The sequence below is a fragment of the Strix uralensis genome, chromosome Z (assembly GCF_047716275.1).
Source record: "Strix uralensis isolate ZFMK-TIS-50842 chromosome Z, bStrUra1, whole genome shotgun sequence".
Classification (NCBI taxonomy): domain Eukaryota; kingdom Metazoa; phylum Chordata; class Aves; order Strigiformes; family Strigidae; genus Strix; species Strix uralensis.
Genome location: NC_134012.1, coordinates 78,298,288 through 78,321,173, shown reverse-complemented (window position 1 = coordinate 78,321,173; position 22,886 = coordinate 78,298,288).

Sequence of the window (22,886 nt, the reverse complement as noted above, 5' to 3'; positions counted from 1 at the left end):
CACTCCGCCAGCTAACCAGCCGCCCGGCCACGCCCACGCCGCCGCGCGGGGGGGCGGGCAGCCGCCGGCGCCGCCCAATCGCCGGCCCCGGCACCAACGTGGGGCCGTGATGAGTCCCGGCCCCGCGGACCAATGGCGAAAGCCCGAGTCCCGCCGCCTTCCAGCCTGTCGCGGGGACCCGTTTCTGGCGGAGCGGCAGGAGCGCTCCGAGCTGGCCAATGGGCGGGCGCGGAGCGCGCAGAGCGGCGGGGAGGAGGGGAAGGTCGGTGGGAAGGAGAGTGGAGCGGCTCAGCTGTCAATCAAAGTAACGTGGGGCTCACGGGCGGGCGGGCGTGGAGGGGCGGGGCGGGGCGGTGGGGCTGCGGGAGAGCCGGGCGCGCGGCGCCTGCGCGCGCCATCCGCCAGGGCTGCCGGAGCGCGGGGCGAGGCGGAGCCGCGCGGGGAGGGGCGGGGCGGGGCGGGGCGGCCCCACAGCCCGCGCCGGCTGCCCGCGCGCGGGGTGTTTTCTCCCGCCGGCCGCTGGCGCCCCGTGAGGGGCTGCCTCAGGGCGGGCCGCGGCGCCGAGAGGCCCAGCCCTGCGTGCGCCCTCGGCCCGCCGGGGGTGTCTTTTCCGAGGGGCTCCGTGGCGAGGCGCGGCTTACGCGCCGCTGGCGGGGGCCTCGCTGAGCGTGGCGTGCCTGTGCGGACGGGCACCCGCAGCGCACGGAACGGCACCCTCCTCCTCATCCTGCCCTCAGCGACGCCGGTGCGCAGCCCGGCCGCGGCCGCGTGAAGGAGCCCGCCCCGCGCCCGAGCCAGCGCCCACGCGGAGCCTGGCGCGGAGCGGTCGGGGAAGAGGCTACCCTGTCCTGTCCCGGGAATCCGCTCTGTAACGCGGGCGGGCAGATGGAGCACCTTTCCCCCTCTTACATAATAATATAGCGCCTGCTGACGCTGCTCTTGGCTGTACAGAAGATGCCATAAAGAAGGATAAAATCTCACACTTGTTTGCATCGCTCAGCTACACCAACAGAAACGTTGGTTAGAGTGACCCTCTGATCAGGCGGAGGTTGTCCTTTGGGGAAGGTTGGCTTTTTATAAGAGAGGTCTGCTAGAGGAAAGCTGTCAAGAACTTTGCTGTTGTAAATGGTTTATAGGCCCACTTGATGTAGATGAGGGTCAAACAAATTCCACAGGCTCTCTGTGTGGCTACTGAGATGACAAATGGTGACACAGCTTGAGGTGGGAAGTAAACTTCAAAACATGTCCTCTATTAACAGCCACTCTATTCACAGCAGAATTACACGATAAAGTGTGACATAGTGGTACCTTCGGACTTAAAACAATGCATTAAGACATGTTCATGCTGTTAGTATACCTGTATACTACCTAAAACCAGGCATTAAAATGTTGTATCACATCATTTAAAACACAAAGGTAATTTTATAATTTGCATTTTCTTACCATTCGCCATTAATATTCACTAGAGACACTTACTTAGAATTTCGTTATGCTTCATGTTGTGTCCTAAAGAAAGAGCAATCTGTGTTTAAAATTTGGTATGAAATTTGATACATTGCAATATCAAGATACAGCTTTACTCATTCAGAGTGCTAATATCCATACTACGTTATTCCCAGTTTTACACAGGAACGACAAAAGGAAAAGAAAATTAAATTCCTTCAGTCTTCTGCAGTCTTCCGGGACGAGAGTTTTGACACTGAAAACAGATACATGTATGTCTCTGTGCCTGTGTGCATGTATGTGTGTGTGTACATGTAATAGTGTCTGTACCTATACATATGTATGTGTCTGTGTTCATATTATATATATATTTTATATATATATATGTGGATACATCTTTGTGAATACATAAATAAATGTGAGGACTTCTAATGTTTTTAAAGAGATGAGGCAAAATACCCTTGCTAGTGACCTTTGATAGATTGTGGTTCCCAGGACAGGAATGTAAACTTGTCTGTTGCTTTAAGTAAAGTTGAAAATCTTGCATTCTGTTCCCAGCTCTTCCCTTGTAGTCTTGGACAAGCCAACTCACTGCTCTGTTCATGGCATTGGAAAGCTTAATAAAGTAATGGTTATAAAGTACTTAGATCTTCAGATGAAAGATGCCATAAAACTGCAAGGTATTATTATATACTTTGTGTGTGTACCTAGTAGCTATGGAGTCTGTAATAATGTAACACTTACCTAACTTTGGTTGTACTTTGCTTAACCTGCTGGCACAAGTTGATAATGAGATATTAACAGATATGACATTAAAACAACACTATGTTTTGGAACATAAACAAAAGCTTTTTTTTCAATTGCTCGCCTACATGAGAGTTGAAATGTCTCCTAACCTGTATTTGTCATCATTAAAACATCCAAGACATGTTGTAACGCAAACAGAAAAGCTCTATGTTCCTGATTTTTTTTTTTTTTTTTTTTTTTTTTTTTTAGCAGGTGCTTTTAACCTACCTAGATTCTAGAATCAGACACTTAAGGACATTTTGAATCTTCTCCATTATAATTGAGATAGAAGAGCTGTAAAAGCAGTACTGGAAATCAAATGTGATGATTTCTTTTTTTCTAATGAGAGCCACTGACATTAACTCTCTCATGTTTTAGAAATACAATAAAAAGATTCCGGTGATTATTAACACTCCCCCCCCCCCCCCCCCCCCCCCCCCCCCATTCTGTTTAATCATCCATTTGACTCTGCTGTTTGAAATCAATTGTTTTTCACTGTAAGCATTTTAATGTAGGGTTCTTACCTTGTATTGCAAAGGGCCTAATCCTGCATTGACTGTGTACTGAAAATTCACACTGGAAGCAGTTGGAGCTTTGAGTCAAAAAACCCCAGTGTTAGGTCCAAAATGTAGTTTGAATATACTGAAAGGGTTTCAGATGTAGCATCTTCTTTAGGGAGATGATGTATTGTATGGTGTTTGTTCTGTTTATTACACTGTTTAAATTTTTTTCCTTTGCTCTTAACAGTAATATTTACAAGCAGTATTTTTTAACTTCCCACAAATTGGCACATATAATAAAAATGTTGATGATGTTAATCGCTAGGAGTTTGCTGCGGGTGGGCGGGAAACAATTTAGCAAATTTGTGATTTATCCCACAGTTCTACTACTTTTGTAGTGAGAGCAAATCAGTGGAGGAACCAATTACAGAATTCAATAAATTTTATGCTTTTAAACTTTTAGATTGAGAGATCATTGGATTTTCAACTGAAAGAGAATCAGAGAGTACATTTTAAAATTATATATATGTTCACGGGGTGAAGGGATTGTTCTATTTTTTAATATTTTTTTTTTTAATGGCAGGACCGCACAGGTGGAATAGAGAAAAAAAATTGTATTTGGGTCATACAGTGCATGTGGCATAGTAGTGACTACCTATACAGCTGAAAGAATAATAATTATTATGAAAGCATGCAAAACAATATCACTTTTAAAATATTTCTTTATTTATGAAGTGCAAATGATGTGAGCAGGGTAAAGCAATTACATTTCTAATTATTTGTTATCTTTTCGCTAATAGCCATTGCGTACCCTCTTTGTAATTTGATTTCTTTTTAATTAATAGCTTTCCTTGTGGGCAAGAACGTTCAAAAAGTTGCACTAGGTCGTTTTACCATCATGACTGTATTCCCTTCCCCCATTCTTTCACCCTTAAAAATTCCCCGAGTTGAATTTTTAAAAAAAAGTCAGTAGCAGATCGTGCAGCAGTAAAACCTCAAATAAAATCAGATCCAAAGAATCCCTTGTGGTTTCACACAGTATGGTAAAATTGGAGATTGCAGGAAACCAACAAAATTAAACTGGGAACATTTGAAGAGAAATGACCAAGCTTTATGAAAATGACACATTGACTGGCCAGTGGTTTTTTTTATCGACAATTTCTTTGTTGAGGCATAGATCAAAGAAACCTGCATATGTTTTCATTTTGTTCTAAGTCTAACTAGAAAATTACATCCAGATGTTTAACAGGCATTCTGTTGGTTTTTCTGCATTGATTAGATATGTTGGTACTGTTTGCTTACAAGTGTAGCCGGATCATTAGCTAATGCAAAGAAATGTTTGTAGCGAGTTGCTAATTAGGTCTTTTGGAAACTCTCCATACTCAGGAACAATTTGTACAGTGGCCAGAAAAACTTGCAGTACTTGAGAAGTGGCTTTCCCTTCTGTGTCTGGGAAAAAACAGTCAGTCGCTTTCCCTAATCTTCTTTTGCCTACAGGGATTGCAGCTTGATCCCAATGGGTTGAAGTGCAAATAAATTAGGAAGAGACCACACACACACACGTGCGCACGCACACTCCCCCCATCCGTTCTTTCAGTCAAAATGCAGTTGTACAATCTTACAAAAAGCTAACCAAAACGGAGTGTTTAAAACTGTGTTAAATTCTCAACCTTTATGTTATCAAATACACAGCATTTTTGAGCATACTTTAGAGACAGATGGGGAAGCCCTTTATGATAAATGAGTGTACTTGAATTCATTACTGCAGTACTTATAATTAAAGTAGCTCTTTCGCAACTTCACTACTTCTGCGGGGTACTTCAAGACAAAGCTTAGGGGAAGTGTCTGCATGGATCGTGAAGGGGTGAAAGAGGCTCAGAAGAACTTTAATCTCCTGTGTTTTGTAAGTCTAAGAAGGGGTCAGAAATATTACCTATTTAAAATATTGTCAGAGAAATTGTTGTAGACTCCATGGCTCTGGCCTGATAACCTTCTAGGTGCAATGTCACCTTTCAAAAGATGCTTGACAATGTCAATGACCTTTCTAATAAAGACCACCTGCCAGTATATCACACTTCAGTCTGTTGCAGAATGAGGTCTCCACCACAGCAGATGACAGAAAAAAGAGCAATGTGTGTCTATTTTGTACAGTAAACAGGGACACATGCTCATACCAGCTCCCTGATCCTGTCGTCACACACATGGCTAAGTTTACTCCTGGAAATAGTCCCTCTGAAGTCAATGACAATACTTGCATGAAAAAGGATATGTCTGTGTCAGACTTCAACGGATCAGGGCCGCAACACATACAGAATTCTAAGTTGTGTGTGATGTACATATGCAAAACACATGTGTTGTTACCAGTGAGGCTACCCAAGTGTAGAAGGCTGGGGTTTATCCCCTTTGTTGGGAGTTACCTAAAAGGGAAGGGTGTCACAGAAGTACAGTTAACCATTCCACTTCAGTGGACTAGTCGTAGTACACTGTTTTTCCTTGACTTGCAAAATCCTAAAACTTTTCCAGCCTCTTTTCATTCCTTTTGACACAAATGGTTGAGTTTCTTAAATTTATTTTTTCCTAGGCTGTGAATAACATCTTAGAAAGAGTCTCCGGATCACCAAAGATCCTTAGACTTAAAACCACAGGGGAAATAGCGTTGAGACAAACGGTCCTGTGGAAAAGTTGCTTCCACAACATTTTTTGAAATGAGTGAAGGAAGTTTCATTTTAGAAAGAAAGGGATTATCTGAGAGGGAGAGATGGCTCCAAGCACGCTGGCAAATTTCAGACTTAGGAACAGCAACTGCTTGCTGCTGCAAAGGTACATGAAGTCCTGTCCTTTAGCCTAGTATCTGTTCTCTGTGTATGAAAGCAACAGCCTTGAGGAATCTTTTAAGTACAGATGTGATATAGAAATATTCTGTGCAAAATCATTACTCTTTGTCAGCCAATAGGAATTAGGTTCAACTGAAAGTTGTCTGGAGTTTGGCAGCTGTTTCTCTAATACTCCTACCTCTCAATTCTTCAGAATTTGAGTTCTTGCCTACACTGAGGTTATAAACCCCATATGAGCTGCTCTTATAACAAGTTTCTACTCCAGACCTCAGATTTCAGTCTGGTGGAGTCTAGATGAGAGCAGATTGTTCTGTCCTGCTGTCTCTTCATAATGTGGATGCTGTAATGCGTTGGCATGCCACGGCTGCAACATCTGCGGAGATGTTCTTCCAGCACTGGTGGCACAGAAGCACTAGCTCTGTCTCCAATTTTCCCCATGACATAAAAGATCTAGGCTCCCATATTCTTGAGGGAATGGATTTACCAATATAACTTTTAGGTACCAATAGGAAGTGGAGAGAGATTATGAGAAAGAAGTTGCTGGACAGGGGTAGTGATGGGGAGGAGAACTGGGGAGAGGGAAAGGAATTATACAGAGAGGGAACATTTCAGCACCAACACACGATGCAATTCTTAACAGATGTGGAAATTTCCTTAGAAAAACACCATTGAACTTCAGGCAGGGTTGTAAACAGTTACAGTTGCTCACAGTATAAAAAGAAAATAGTGATATGTCTCAGACATCCAGCACTGTCCACTTCCCTGTTTTTCTTCTCACTCGGAACTTACTGCCCTTCCAGTACTTTCAATCCAGGTGTCTCAATTCATATCCTGAAGGGCTAATATATAATGACAACTGTGATTTTTAATAGAGCATATCCATCCCCCAAAATATGAAATCATGAATCCCATAGTTTGACATACACATAGAACTGACATACACATACGGATCACGTACTCATCCCTCAAGTGAATGCTCAAATGAAGCATCCCATCAAAAAGACATGTCTTGCAACAGTAGATCTTTTCTGATACACTGGTGTGCTTGTTATCAGTGGCATCACCCAATATAAAACTGGTTTAAGGAGGAGGAAAAATAGATCTGCCCTGTGCAATTCCACTTATATATTACTGCCTCTAAAATACCAATAAACCTTCTACCACAGAAAACCACGTGACATGATTATACAGACAGTAGAGTAACCATGCACCAGTAATCCAAATATCTGAATATTTAGCAGTTAGAAAGCACAATGAAGAGTTAAGATTAATACTGGTTGTTGAGGAGAGAGCAGCCAAAGTCACTGAAAGGACATTTTTTGTGAAGACAGAGGTCTAATGAGTACAACATAGGTGGGATTTCTTGGATGAGGGGGGGATGGTTGTGTGAGGGGTTTTCTTTTTTTTTTTGTGATTTGCACAAGAATGATTTGCCATCTATCCACCTGAGCTCAAAAACAATGAAAAGTATGCGCATATCCACAATTTACCATTATAAATTCAACTGTTGGTAATAAGATATTTTCTATCTTATCTTGGTAATAAGATAATTTCTATCCAGCCTCTCACACTTTCTGCTGTAGTTTTACTGTCTGTTAATGTGCTTATGCATACTCAGGTGCTCAGCTGTCTGAGTTAAGTAGCATCCATGCAGGTGAAAATCTTGATGTTACCTGACCCCAGAGCATAGCTCAGAAGAATGTCTATGCCCTAAAACTGGCAGCAGGTTGTACTTTGGGAACAGACTGGATCACGTAAATGAAATCATTATATCTTCACTAATTTTGGAATGAAATAGTTTGCAAATCTCACCGAAGCAAACCAGGCAGTAAGCAGCACAAGGCATACGGATGTGCATATACACAATTTGGCATAATTATACATTGGATTAAACGTTCTTATATTGCCCATATGGACAGATAACAGTTAAGTGTCAGTATTTTGCTTTGAATTAAGGTCTTTCACTTAAATGAAAGAGATACATGTTTAGTCTTCTGAAAGTGGTTCAATACAAGAGCACTTTTACTAGTGCTCTTCACGTTTGCAAGTGAGATGTCCCCGAAAGACAAGAACAGTATTTGGGGATTTGTAGAAAGCCACCAATTATGTAGATCACTGTTAATGAGCTCCTATGAAGTCATGCACCTTTTCTGAAAACATTCTATTGCACCATAACATACCAACAATACTTTTCTTTTTTTTTCTTCCCGCCCCCCCCCCCCCCCCCCCCCCGATTTTGCTTTTAGCTCAACAAAGCTGGGGAATATTCATCTAAAAATATTTGTCTAAAAAAAAGAAGAGGGGGGTAAGCATTTGCAGATATTTTTTACATGCATTTTGCATGGCAAATTATGCAGTCTTACAGAATGATTCGGAATATGACATTTATTTTTCAAGAGAAATGTCCTACCTGCAGTGAAGGGCCATTACTCCAATGCAACGCCTCTAAAAGAGCAGAGGTATTTCATTCATTTAATTAATTTGGTAAAACTTCATCCTTTTTGTTTTTATTTACATCTTTTTCTTAGGAGCTTGATTTTGCCTGTGTTTCTTATAAATTGTGGTATGCCTGAATGTAGATAGATGCCTGAACATCTATCACATTTGTCATTTAAATAAGTAGATATTTTTATTTCAAAATCACGTACTCTAGTTTGAATTAGAGGCTTGTACAGTTTCTTTTCTTATACTATCAATCCACTGAAAAAAAAGCGAATAAATCTGGGGAGAAAAAAAAAATCACAGGTCATCGTTCAACTTGAGGTCTGTCCCAGTCTGAGATACTGTGGAAAGAGAAAATACCATGTTGTAAACAAGTTTTCTTTAAGTGGTTCACATAGGGCTCCTGCTGAACTGGCCAGATGGTGCAGACAGGGTCACACATGTTTTTAAATAATTTTTGAATATTGGTTGGTTCTCTCTGAACTAGCCAGCCAAACCACAAGACAACTTCTGAATCCTCAATTGAGCAAAACTCCCACAAGCAAATTGCTCAACAAAGCCTGGCTATTTTACCCCTGTGTTTGAAAACAATAGGAACGGGAAGCATATTTCCCAGCTTACTTCTATCCCAAGCTGTGAGACACCTCGCAGAAGGCCCTAGGAGGGGAACAGGTCATGTACAGAAGAAGGGGTACAGCACCAGTGTGGTTGTCTTCTACTGGTTTCCCTTGAATGGGAGCTGCCAGTTGCAGCACAGCTGTAAGCCTGGTCTCCTGTTCTCTGCCCCACACATCACCCTACCTTGTTTAATATCATAAATCAAGCTGATGTGCATCCCAGTCCCCTGGGTCATAAAGCATGAGAGGCTCTCAATGCATGAGGTTCAGGGCTAACTGTAGGAATACCGACTGTATAGGTATCTTGCTCTATGCATTCAACAGGTCCCATTCACTTCAGCTGTGGTAGGATTTCATCCCAGGTACTTGACATGTCTAGTAAAATACACTGAATGTCCTAAGATACACTGAGAGTTTTTCTGCTTGGGATATGTAAGGAGAGATAAAAGCAACCTCCCAGAATCACCTATCTTAACCTAATACTCAAGCATAGCTTTCTTTTCAAGGAACCTGCGCAACTGCAGAAATGTTGCTGAGTGTAATTTGCAGAATTTTACTGTAGGGAATATTTGTCCCTCTTTGTCCACTCTTTCTTATTTTAAGGTCTTTCATAATTTTCCTGCCCTGCATGAATGCCGCCTTCTTTTGCCTACAAAGGACATCTGGGACTTGTTACTTACTTGCACAGAGAAATGCTAGAATACAGTTTATCTGGAGTACAGTACTAGAAAAAATTTATCAGCAGCTGTTGAGTTCAGAAAAAATATGTCTTTCTCTATATAGCCTTCTGTCACTTACTTTTGTATGTTTTTTTTTAATTCCACAGAATTTTTAACTTCTAATAGGAATGTGTTGGAACTTTAAAAATAGAAATCTTCAAATCAATCAGCTTATTATGTTGGCAGTCCCCTGGAACATTGTTATATCGTTGCAAGAAGTTGAAACTTCACAGTAAATCTCCAGTAAAAGAGAAGAACACATTTATCTGGATAATAAATATTTGAAAAGCATGAGAGAATGGAAAATAAAGTTTATTTTATTTTTAAGTGCTACCTTAGATATTTGCTTTGCTAGATTATTATTTCTTCCATTGAAAACATTTGAGAAACCATTACATGAAGTCTTGGGCCTAGTTAGGTATTTTCTTAATGAGTGGAAGACTATTACAAAAAAGCTAGACTATTAGCATCTGGCCCAAGACAGAAAGATTATTCTTTTATAGAAGATGGACTGTATTGCCTTAAGCCTCTGACTGAACTCTATTTTCTGTCTAGTATGTGACTATTACTTGCCCACTCGTGAATCAGATGTATCACTTGAATGAAAAAGTGAATGTTATGCTTTCCCACATTTTCTGGAAAAGCAGAATTTTATAAGCATCCTGTACAGATAAAGTAATAGCAGAAATGTATAAATGATATTCCCATCTTTCTCTTACATCAACTAAGAAGAAAGGGAGACTCACAGGCACTATTTAAGGCACTAAGTATGGTATATACTAAATGATGGATATGATACTAAAGCTTGCACACTACAGGGTATAATATTGTGTTTCTTGATTGTTTTGAAAAAAGAGAGATATATTCTTCAGTAAATTGGGAAGTTATTTATGCATGCATGCATATATATAGGTAATATACATACATGTAGACATGCATGTAGACATATACAAGACCATGAGGTAGCAATGGATCCGTTAAATTCCCAGGCAGGGCATTCAGTGAACCCAAAGGGAGAGAACGTGATCCAGAGGTCTAAGACTTTGCGTTCATGCTATGATTAATTGAAAGTCAAACCAAAGTAACCTCACTTTTTTTTTTTTTTTCCTATCCCTGTTCCAAATGATTATTCATAATGAATATGGAATGCTTAAAAATGTCCCTGTTAGAACATCAGATGCCAGGGAATGCGGTTGTCTTCTGCTTTCACCATTTCACCATTTTATAGCTTCTGTTCCTCAGTATAAATGGCAAACTGCAACTGGTACCTGAGAAAGTGTTAAAACACACTGGAATTACTGATGTTGATAAATGCAAACAACCTGCCTGAAGGAATACCACCTTCATTTAGATCATCTGTTTTCAAATGTGTATCTCTGTGAAAACAGACGTATTAATGTAGCTTTTGCCACCAAATCAATACTTGGAGAATAATTGAAATGAAATCATAAATACCTGTTGATAGCTTAAGAAGAAAAAAAGCTCCTTAAGATAATTCCGTGGTTAAGAGTGCAAAAGACCTTAACTCTTTATCATACGACAAAAAACTGTGTAGCATTCTTCTTGCAGTGTAAAAGTTCCTGTTTATTTTTTCCTGAAGTTTTGTACAAAAATAAGACAAAGTATATTTCTACCTTTTCAGTAAAGAATCTGATTTTATTAAATGAAAACTCAGCTGTAAAAGTGTCACCATATTCACTGATTCAAAATTGTGCTTTAGATTATTTTGTTTCATTGTTTCACTTTGCTTTGAAGCCAGTCTGTTCTTTTCTGGGGCGATATGATTCATTCAGATGGGATTTAACATTCACATTTTAAAATATGAGAATATGGTGTTCAGCATTTGCTCTCCCTCCATATGAGCACATGTGCACACTCACACGCATTCATATATTCACACGAGCAAATACAAGACTAATGAAAAGATGTTTCATGATTGTGGAGATGGAAAGCCACTGGGATTTGTGATCAATGTATGCAGAAGAGAAGAAATTATAAGAAGTATTTGATTGTGTACTGATGGAAAGGATATTCTAGCTGATACACATCCTTGGTCCTTTAGCTTATTTGATGCAGTCTGACATGACTTTTTACATTTATAGATAGGAAGCAAACAAGCTGTGAACTTGTCTTCATCCTTGAGCCTGGTTAAAGGAGAGCATGAGAATAGATGTACCTTTTGTCTGCATACAAAGGGTAAACTGTGAGACCTTGTAGCTAGCTTATGTATGGTTCACACTGGGTCTGGTAGGCAAGAGCAAAGTGACTGACTGCTGTACTCAGTACCAGACTGAGATTTTAGTATAGTAAAGAATGACATATTAGAGCTCATACGGGATAGTGATACGTGTCTATTTCCTCTGTTAATTTAAAACTCTCAGATACTGCTTTTAGAATACGTGATGCTTTTTCTGAGATGACACTTCTGTTCCACACACCATTCCCTCCTTTCCCGTTTGCATTGCTCCTGCTACCTACTGGTGAGAGGGGGAAAAGATGCGTCTTGGAAGGCTGCAGAGCGTTACAACAGGACGTGCCTAAAAGTTAAGCCTTACTCTCCGGCTGCTGTGCAACAAAATGAAAGAGTGGTTCATTAGGGAAATCAAGCAACTTCCACTGTGGCGTACTCCTCTGTTTTTATGAAAGAATACTAGAGCCAGTCAATTCAGAGATTTCTGCGCTACTTCATATATATAGTCGTGTTGGTTTGGTCCCACAAAAGCACCACTAGGTGGCTTTTTTTTTTTTTTTTTAATATGCCAAGTAACACCCCCAGGTTTCAGAGTAAAAACAGCCACAATTATGAAACCCGGTTTCATCCAGCCTTGTAATTCCAGATTGGAAAAAATGTTTGTCTTGGTTTACTTTAAAGGGAAGTGAGAATGCTTCTGTGAAGCAAGAAAAAAATAGTTAAATAATATTTTTAATTATATTAAAATATTCTAATTTAAAATTTTGGTTTTGTCGGTCTAGATCAAAGAGTCTGTTGTGTTACTACTTAAAACTTATCTTTTACTGAAATCTGCTGAATATTCATGTGCCAGAGGTATTTAAGAGAGAGGATTTAGTCAAGTGGAGTTATTAATCATTTTGTTGCAAGTAGGTTGGGCCTAATCATTTCTCTGCTAGTTGTAAACCCAGTCTTTTATCCATGGGTATCTGAAGGGCTGCAGGGTTTCTGTCTCTGAGGAGAGGGCTGGTGATGTGACTAGTGGTTGTTTTCAGTTCAGTAAGGATTTACAGGTTCAGCTACAGCTCACTGCTGAAAGACGTCTCCTTTTAGTTCAAAAGGAAGAAGTCTGTAGTTTGGAAATGAAGTGCCAGGGTGCCATTTACAACATCTGTAGAGGCTGAAGGTTATTAAAGGGAAGTAATCACATAAGTAAGATTGGGTTTCATCCCTTTTGATTTTTCTTTTTACCAAAAAGAAATCACATAGAATTTAAATTTAGAACTGTATTTTTGGCAACTAGAATACATTAAAAATGTTGGCTAAAAAAGTACTTCTTGTAAAGTATTTTTTAATAGCTGCTTTGGAGCATTTTGCAAAGTGCCTAGGTTTTAGCTTCACCTGATTATTGTGTCATCTTTGTAGCAACAGAGCATAGGGCTAACACTAAAAAATAAGTAATGTATATTTAATTGTTTCTTTTGTGTCATCACAGGTGATTTTTTAAGGGGCAGAAACAAAAATTAATGTGACCAAACTGTTCTTCACAAACCCTGTTTAAGATTCTGCTTGAAAATATATAGGTCTGTGCTCACAGCAGCTGTGGAAAAGAAGATTTTAAATTGGATAGGAAGCATGCTAAAATACAGTAAAAATGCGCAGTTCAGAACTGCTTTGTGATTAGTGGTCACAGCTAGATCACTTCCAGTGTCCACACTACCTCATTTAGAGCTCATTATCAACCATGTACTGGGTAGTTTGGTGGAAACTAGTCCTTGGAGCTTTTCTGCAAGGAAAAAAGCTTTTATGATGGCATGCAGTTTTGCAGTACACTGACTTACCTTGTGGAGTAGAGGTGAGGTAGTTCAACCCATTGCAAAGGGGAACTAGCTGGGATAACCACAAAACAACCTTGAAGAACTGAAGAAATGTGACTGGGTGCTAATGTTATATATTAAAAGCATTTTCAAAGAGCACACTCAGGCCTCCACTGGAAAAAACAACAGTCAAAACATTGAATTTTTTGTTTGGCATTTACAGTTGCTGACATACAGGAACACCAACCCTCCTTTAATAATTAATACAAACTACTGGAATGACACCAGTACAACACGATAATGTGCCAACATGAGAGAGGAACAACAGCAGCCATTGTGGATCTTGTCTTACCATTCCACTGAATATCAGGATAGCCAGTAGGTACAACATTGAGAGGAAAAGCTTGCTTCTTCAAAACAACGTCTACATTACTTTTCAAGGAACACTGCCCTAGTTCCTCTGTCTCATGGAGAGTGTTGTTATCAGATACTTGGACTTGATAGCTGCATAACTGATGTGGAAAGTTCCTGTGCAGGTCCTTCAGTAATGCCACAACTTACTTCTTCTTCCTGAAAAATTTTGGGTGTGTAGTCAGATACGATCACAAAGATACATCACTTCTTTTCCTTTTGGTTTTTGTTTGTCTTCATCAAATATTTGCTTTGAGATTTTGGACAGAATTCAAGACAGAAAAAAGATGCAGTTGAAGAAATTATGTACTCACAAATACAGCTTTGTGCTCTTGTATGTCTAGATCTAATAGAGCTCAAGTTACTGCAAAGGGAAGGAGCCACATCAGCAGACACACAGATTTCATGCTAGCAACCCCATGCTACATTGATAATGTGTGGTCTTAAGCCCTGTTTTCTTTCTGGTGGAGTTTCTCCCAGTCTTTAGCCAAAAAGAACTTTAAAACAATCTTTTGTGGGAAGTCATAGCAATTTGCGGAATATAAGCAGACATTTCTATACAGAGTGCATGGTTTGGTTTATGTATACTAAAAAGCTCTCTTTTAAGTATACTTAAATGATAAAAATTATAGAAAGTATGAAAAAATCAATTTATCTACATTTTAAAACAGATGTTAAACTTTCTCATAAACAGCAAGTCACAGGCAGTCCTACATGTTTATATGTATGTTTGAAATAATAAATTTCATTTAATGTGAGTATGATTCTCTTTATGCTGTTTTTCAGGTCCTGCATTATTTAAAAAAGGGAACTTCTGGAATATTTTTTTTTCATATTATCTGTTTTACAAGCACTGACTCAGGTTTCTCAAACCTGTGAATGAAGCTTAGTGGGAATTGATAAGCCTTGCTTAAATAAGAAAGAAATCTAATGGCTGTGAGTTGCTGTTATATGGTAGAAATCAGACTCAGTTATCTTTCAATTCTACAATTCTCTATCTACCAAGACACTGTTTCAAACATCTACCAGATGTCCTTCTTCATTTAGATTCTCATATTTGAAATACAGTATAGTGAGGAAAAGCAATGAACTAATCTGTCCCCACTGAAGTCTGACTCTTTCTAACAGGAAAAAATATCTGTCAATCACAGATGATATTTCCTCAGGACTGAGAACTACATTTTCATAGTACTCTCAACTGAAGTTAGTAGATCGATCAACAAATAGTCACAGCTTTCAGGATTCAATGACCTTAACTGAACTTCCTGGCATATTATTTTTATTACCTTATCATTTACTTCCGTGTCCTTCAGAAATCAACGGTTTTCATTTTTTTATAAAAAACACAATGGCTTGTGATAGAAATGCAAGTGCATCCAAACTGCTTGAAAGAAGAGACATTCAATTTCTGTATCTTGTAATGTAATGTCACTGCTTCTTTCTAACATATTCCCAATACACCTATCATCAGATTTGCACATTATGGGGTTGAAAGCACTTACGATTTAAAACTCGTATTTAAAAATCACTTTTCCTAAAGGACAATAATTGTTTATTAAAATTATCTGGTGAACTTTTTAGAAATGTTGATGTTCCCTTGAGTCATCTGCTGTTCGTTTCATGCAAGCATCATTGCTACACATCCATATGTAGAAATACCCAGGAAGGACTTACTAGCACTGAAAAGTCAAAATTTTTGGTGTGCAGTAGACCGGGATGGGCATTAACTGTTAAAAGACCTATAGCCTTTCATGGGCTAAGTCTTCTGGAAATAAATATTTTGTTTGGAAACATAGGTTACTTCCATATCTTCCATATCTCCTTGAATGATTTTTTGCCACTGTTCAAGATTTCCAGTTGAAAAGAAGACTTGCTTTGAACTTGAAAAAAAGTCTTTTTTTTTTTCTAATTATGAGAGGAGTGAAGCATTAAGAAGCAACTAAAGAGTCAAATAAGGTATTTATGAGATAACACACCACGTTTGTTTTGTAGCATGCTGTATTCAGTCTGACTCAGAGAATGACAGATGCCCTTGGGACTCGATAAAATTTTAAGGTGAGTTTTATAACTTTGGCAAGTGGAAAATGCCAATTTGTTCCAATATGTCACCAGATGTATCTTCTGTTGTAGTGCTAGACTCCCTAGTCACTGGAGAAGGGACTTTACCATAGCGTTTCTGTAACAGTTGATTTTGCCTGTAAAGAACTAATATGTATAGGATTCCAGAAGACCATAAGAAATGCTATAAAACTCTTCATCTGCTAAGAATCTAGAGCAACATCTAGGAGCTCCTATGAAGGATCCTACTTCTGCACATCCCAGTCTGCAGGACTCTTGAGTAACCATGCTTCCCTGTCTCAGCCCCTTAAGAAGACAACCCCTGTAAGAATTTCAAAGCAGCGGCTGTCCAGAAAGGGACCTATGCAAAATAAAATGCATTCCAAAAATCCATAGATATTTGGTTGCTGACTGGGCAAGGCAAGGCACATGGCTTCCACTTCTGTAGGCCTTGCCTGTTAGGTGGAAGCATTCACTTAGGAAGACAGAGGGTTTGAGCAGACAGGACAGGCAAATCCCAAAGACAGGTTGTGTGAGCAGGCTTCAAAAAGTAGAAATGCAACAGGAAAAATTCTGGTCCAACATCAAAATAAAAGTAATGGAGAAACTGCTCATACTTCTGGGGAATGTTTAGAAGCAACATAAAGCCACATAGCCTGTGATCAGGCACATGTCTGGCAGACAAATAAATAGTCTTGGTTTCTGATGGTACATCTGTGAGATTAAATTAACTGGACAAGGGGATGGAGTGCACCCTCAGTAAGTTTGCGGATGACACCAAATTGGGCAGGAGTGTTGATCTGCTTGAGGGTGGGAGAGGTCTACAGAGGGGTCTGGACAGGCTGGATCAGTGGGCCAAGGCCAATTGTATGAGGTTCAACAAGGCTGAGTGCCGGGTCCTGCACTCGGTTCACAACAGCTCCATGAAATGCTACAGGCTTGGGGAAGAGTGACTGGAGAGCTGCCCAGCAGAAAAGGAACTGGTGGAGTTGGTCAACAGCCGGCTGAACATGAGCCAGCAGTGTGCTCAGGTGGACAAGAAGGCCAATAGCATCCTGGCTTGTATCAGAAATAGTGTGGCCAGCAGGACTAGGGAAGTGATTGTCCCTCTGTACTCAGCACTGGTGAGGCTGCACCTCGATTACTGTGTTCAGTTTTGAGCCCCTCAGTACAAAAAGGACATGGAGGTGCTGGAGCATGTCCAGAGGAGGGCAACAAAGCTGGTGAAGGGTCTAGATCACAAGTCTTATGTGGAGTGACTGAGGGAATTGGGGTTGTTTAGCCTGGAGAAAAGGAGGCTGAGGGGAGACCTTATCACCCTCTACAACTACCTGAAAGGAAATTATAGTGAGGTGGGTGTTGGTCTCTTCTCCCAAGTAACAAGCAATACGATGAAAGGAAATGGCCTCAAGTTTTCCCATGGGAGGTTTAGATTGGATATTAGGGACAATTCCTTCACCAAAAGGATTGTCAAGCATGGGAACAGGCTGCCCAAGAAGTGGTTGAGTCACCAGCCCTGGAGGTATTTAAAAGACATGTAGGTGTGGTGCTTAGGAACATGGTTTAGTGGTGGACTTGGCAATGCTAGGCTAACTGCTGGACCTGATGACCTTGAAGGTCTTTTCCAACCTAAAGAATTCTATGATTCTGTTCTATGATTCTATTTCCAGTAGAATAGTATTTCATCTCAAAATGCTGATTCTGCGAAATAAAAAAAATAAAAACAGTGTGTCTATTGTAAGGCTGAGTGGAGGCCAGCCAGACAGGTAGTCCAGGATTACTACTGGATGGGGCAAAATGTTATGGAGAAGTTCAAGCCAGGTGAAAAGCAGAATTTGTATTTTTTGGCTAAGATTCCTTGATCTATGGAGCTTAAGATGCATCTTTCCCTTGAAACAAAATTGCGTTGCTGGCACTATGCCAAAATATTCCATAAAATACTTCCTTAAACATACAAATAAAGATGAGAACAAAAATTATGTTCTGTTTAATACTGATTGCTCTCAGTCAATGAATAACAAAATCTCTACAAAAAGCTTCCGGTGGAATTTATTCTCTCAGATTCTCCTTTTGTGGGCATCTCCATGGAAAGAAAACCTATTTTCCTGTATGGATTAATCCCATGCCTGCCACAGTTCATGGCACGTTAACTGTACTAAGTAACTGATGAGGAATCAGGACTTCAAGAGGTTAAAGCAGATACAGTACATGTAAGGTAGTTTTCAAATGTTGACATATAAGATATTTAGATGAAAAAGATTAAACTTTAATTGTACATATATATTATGGACTAATTTTAACACATTCCATATTATATATCAGCGCTAGTTTGATTGATAAGAAAGCAAGCACAAATTTCTGATAGCCTGATTCAACTGATTTCAACAATTAATAAATCATATCATGGTGAGTTTAAATTGCAAAATAGCTTCTTCAGAGGTTTAGTGCCTGAAAATTCTGGCCCAAATTCTTGGTTAGTGCAAGAGAATTGATTGTATTTCACTTAAAAGAGAAATGTCTGCCAGTAGACAAGCAGGCAGAAATATGCCACTGCAAAACTGAGAGCATGAACTCCATTCCGTTTTAACTAGTAACTTAGCTGTAAGAATCTGTTTTATTAGCTAGACTATCACCTTTTATCCTTTGTTTATGGAACATGTAATGTGCTGTTTAAATAGAATATTTTCTTTCAAATTTTCAGGTAGTGATAACTAGGGTATAATTTATCTTATTAATCCTTCAGTTTCCCCTGTTTACACGACTAATGTTCCTGCGTTGTGCATGTCTGATGCCAACACATGGTTCTGTTGTCTCTTTGTCTTCTCCACTAAGCTTAAAATCAACAACCAACTTTTCTATCTTTGCAATCTTGGATTTCACCTTACATGCCATTTGGCTTTAGAGGGTGTGTGAAACTCCTTTGGAGACAGAGTAGTAATTCGTGTTTACCACTGAAAGAAACAATCACTCATCTCTCATTTCCAGTAATCCACTTCTATGAGTAAACACTGTTTTTTAAAAAAACCTACCTTAATAGAAAGTGAATTAACTTCCTTACCACTCAAAGCCTTTCATTAGTAATAAGACATCTCTGTTTATATTCTTTGTATCTATGTTACCTTTTACTTCTGAAAGCTATAGATATATATTCTGGAGTGTGTAAAAGCAGGTGGCTAATGACATTTCCCTGAAGTCTGGCTGTCTGATAGGCTAATATTAACAGACTGCTAGAACAAAATAATACAGGCACATTTATTCTCTGGAGGAGAGGAGAGGAGAGGAGAGGAGAGGAGAGGAGAGGAGAGGAGAGGAGAGGAGAGGAGAGGAGAGGAGAGGAGAGGAGAGGAGAGGAGAGGAGAGGAGAGGAGAGGAGAGGAGAGGAGAGGAGAGGAGAGGAGAGGAGAGGAGAGGAGAGGAGAGGAGAGGAGAGGAGAGGAGAGGAGAGGAGAGGAGAGGAGAGGAGAGGAGAGGAGAGGAGAGGAGAGGAGAGGAGAGGAGAGGAGAGGAGAGGAGAGGAGAGGAGAGGAGAGGAGAGGAGAGGAGAGGAGAGGAGAGGAGAGGAGAGGAGAGGAGAGGAGAGGAGAGGAGAGGAGAGGAGAGGAGAGGAGAGGAGAGGAGAGGAGAGGAGAGGAGAGGAGAGGAGAGGAGAGGAGAGGAGAGAGGAGAGGAGGAGGGGAGGGGAGGGGAGAAGCTTCTGGTGGTGCTAAGGGGAATTAAAAATGTTGGTGGATGAATATGGCAGAAAGGGACTGCCTGGATCACTGAGTCCAGTCACCTGCTTCCATATGTGCCACATCATAAAAATATCCTTGCGTGAATCATAAGATTAAACTGTCTGCCTTGAGAATTCTGTATTTAATAGTTAAACAAACAAAAGCGCCCACATGCATCTTTCAGTTCTGAGCATCACTTTCATAGTATGAAACTTCATTATGCTATATTACAATTGAGTTTTGATTGATCCTTAAAGTTCAATCTACTTAAAGAAAAAGACACTCTTTGAGACTGGAAAATAATTCAATTTAGAATACAAATTTAATAACTAAAAAATTCCTTATGACCCTTGTATTTGCCTTAAATATTTTTACTAATTATATTCTTTTAAATACTTTTCTTTTAAATATTGCAACTCAATTCTGGCTTCTGTTTGGAGATAATTACTAGAGCATCACATTTGCCATTTCCATTACATGGAACCCATTTTTAATGGGTTTGCAATTGCCTATAGTAATTTATACTGGCATTATTAATATTTTAATTCACAGAGGTGAAAAATTTTTAGGCATTACTAGGTTCCTGGACTATTGGTTTCTCTTTTTGTTTTCTAAAAATATAAATTTTTTAATGCTGTAAAAAAATGCATTGTTGCACATATGATATATATTTTATGCTGCAAAATATGTGCTAATTTCATTGTGTTTCTATGTGCCTTTCATAGAAAATCATCAATGTCTCCTTATTATATTAACCCCAGGTGAGGCTTGGGATCCCTTTGTGATACAACATGAAGAAAAAACAAGACACTTCCTGCCTCAGAGACTCACAATCTGAACGTACACTTTATAGTCATCCCTCCTGGAAGATATTTTGTCCTCTAACAAGACAAACAAAATCTGATCTACCTTCTTTGCAGACTGAGTCATCTTGAAAGATGCAATGCAGGAAGATAAAAGAGAAAGGCGAGCTCTCAAGTGTCTTTCCATGAACTACACAAAACAAGTACATGCTAAAGTTCTACATCCTGCTGTCATGGACAATTAGAAATGCATATAAATTAACAAATGCCAGGTAAGCTGTTTAATTGAACTGACAACACAATTAATGTCCAGATGAACCAATATTATGAAATCCAGTGGCAAAATGTGCAAGTGTATAATCATCATCTAATTAGTAGATTATCTTTAAAAAACTGTATGGAGGAGTGGAATTATTTCTAGATGGAAAAAAGGTAGGAAAGGAACAGAGCTTCTGAACTATTCTTATGTTGTTCTGACTCTGCCTTTTGCTGATTTTACAAAGTTGATCAGCTGCTGCATGGAGGCTAAAGGTCTGCCCATCTCAAGGTCATTGCTCTTTAACACCAGCTTTTACTGAGGCAGATGCTGTGTCAGAAGTTCAGAGCCTATACAGTCAAACATCTGATGAATGATATACTATCTGATGAATAATATCCTAAATTATTCTTTCTATCACTCCTTTTTGTCCTCACAGGTATGCTCTTACATTGTTTGGCCTACAAGAATTAGTTTGAGACTGTTAAGGAGTCTTTTGTTTACTTTTGATTTGAGTCAGCATATAGAAGGGAATTAGTTTCCTAATTTTAATCCTGCTTCTTCAGGGTTTAAAACAACTTCTGAAAGTCACTTTACATTAGAGGAAATGTGATGTAGTCTTATGCATGACATACAGAGCAAACACACACTTTCAATAATAAACACTCATTCTGAATAGTATCATTATAAGGGTATTCAGGCAATGAGCGGGAGACTGAACATCCTAATTTTCATTTCTGTTTGTATCTCAGCCTATCAGGGTCATGTCAGCAGCAGTGCCTGCCTTGCTGCATGACATGTTCAGAAGAGGAGTGGCAAATGGAAACACTGCTTTGGGGCAGAAAGCTGACACCTGGGATTGAATTTCTGGCAGATACTTGATATTTCTGTAATTTTCTGCAGGCAAGAAGACTTTTGAACAGAGGGACAAAAATTAAATTTCGTTGCACACACCCCTCCAATTGTGTCACCACCCACTTTCTTATAGGAAAATGTTGTTGATCCTTCTAGGGAAAGTGACAACAATTAAAGTTCTTTTTAAACACAGTAACAGTAATACATATGAGACTAATTGTTCATAGTTAAAATGCGTCATTTCTTTTCAAAGTAGTATACTGTTACACCACACCAGGACTGCCAGATGGTTATTTTTCACTACGACAAGGCTAATTTTAGTTCTGTGCAATGTCATGCTTGGTGTTAAGATGAAGGCCACAGATATAGGGATTTTGAAGAATGTAGGAAGGAGAATGATTTACATAGCCTTCTGGGTTAAAAATTCGGTCCAATATTTTTAAGTTATACTTTCTCCCATTTCAAGTAAAACTGAAGCCTAACTCATAGTGCAGCTTGATCCTTTGTGATTTGGGTAGGAATATGGTCATGCCATGAGCTGAGGCCCTGGTCCATGCTGGGATTTAGGACTTTTGATGACCCTTACTTTTAGGTACTTGTCCCTCATATTCCATGATGAATGTGCAGTTTCGTGTTACACGCTCAGGCTACTGGTACAATGCATGTGAAGGGTGAGGTCCCGTGAGAGCCCTGAATACAACACAGTATGAATGATGATGTAGGGAAATTTCAGGACAGTCTTAATTTCTGTCTCAGTCCATCACTTAGGCTTGGGACTGTGGGGGTATATTTCTCACAAGGAAAACCTATACGCACAACCCAGGGCATTAGACTTTCTTTTGACAGTTGGGCAAGGCAGAGTCTGTTAAATGCATTGAAGGAATAGGAGGGAGAGAGCAAGAGTGGAATTTCACTCTGTTTTTTCCAGCATAGCACCCTGTTTCAGTTGAGTGCCAGAGTACTCTCCCGGGAAAGGGTTCAACCTGAAGAATTCAAAGCTATTATCATGTGAGGATACTTTAATTTTTACCACCTTTGCTCCAGCATAGCTAAAAGGCCCTTGTGACACATGGTTCAGCAAGTTATAGGGTAGGAAGTAACACATTTTTTTCCCTGTCAGCCATTAAGTTATGAGACATCAGTTGGAATGTCTATTAGGCAATTATAAATAATGAAAACAGTCACAAACTTCAGAAGTGACAAGGAACACCATCATGCTTACAATGAGAAACCTGACTTAGAGCTTCTTGACTTTTTGGACAATGAGAATTTCCACTTTAAAGTTGCTGTAATGTTGTTCAAGTATAATTTTTATACATATTTTATTTTATCTTGCCCTCCTTGGAGTGTGTTAAAAAAGTATCCTAGCTACAGTTCAGGCTCCAAAAATATTTCTGCATCTTCTGATGAAATACTAATTCATAACTACAACAGTATTTCTCAAAAGATGTCTCTTACCCTT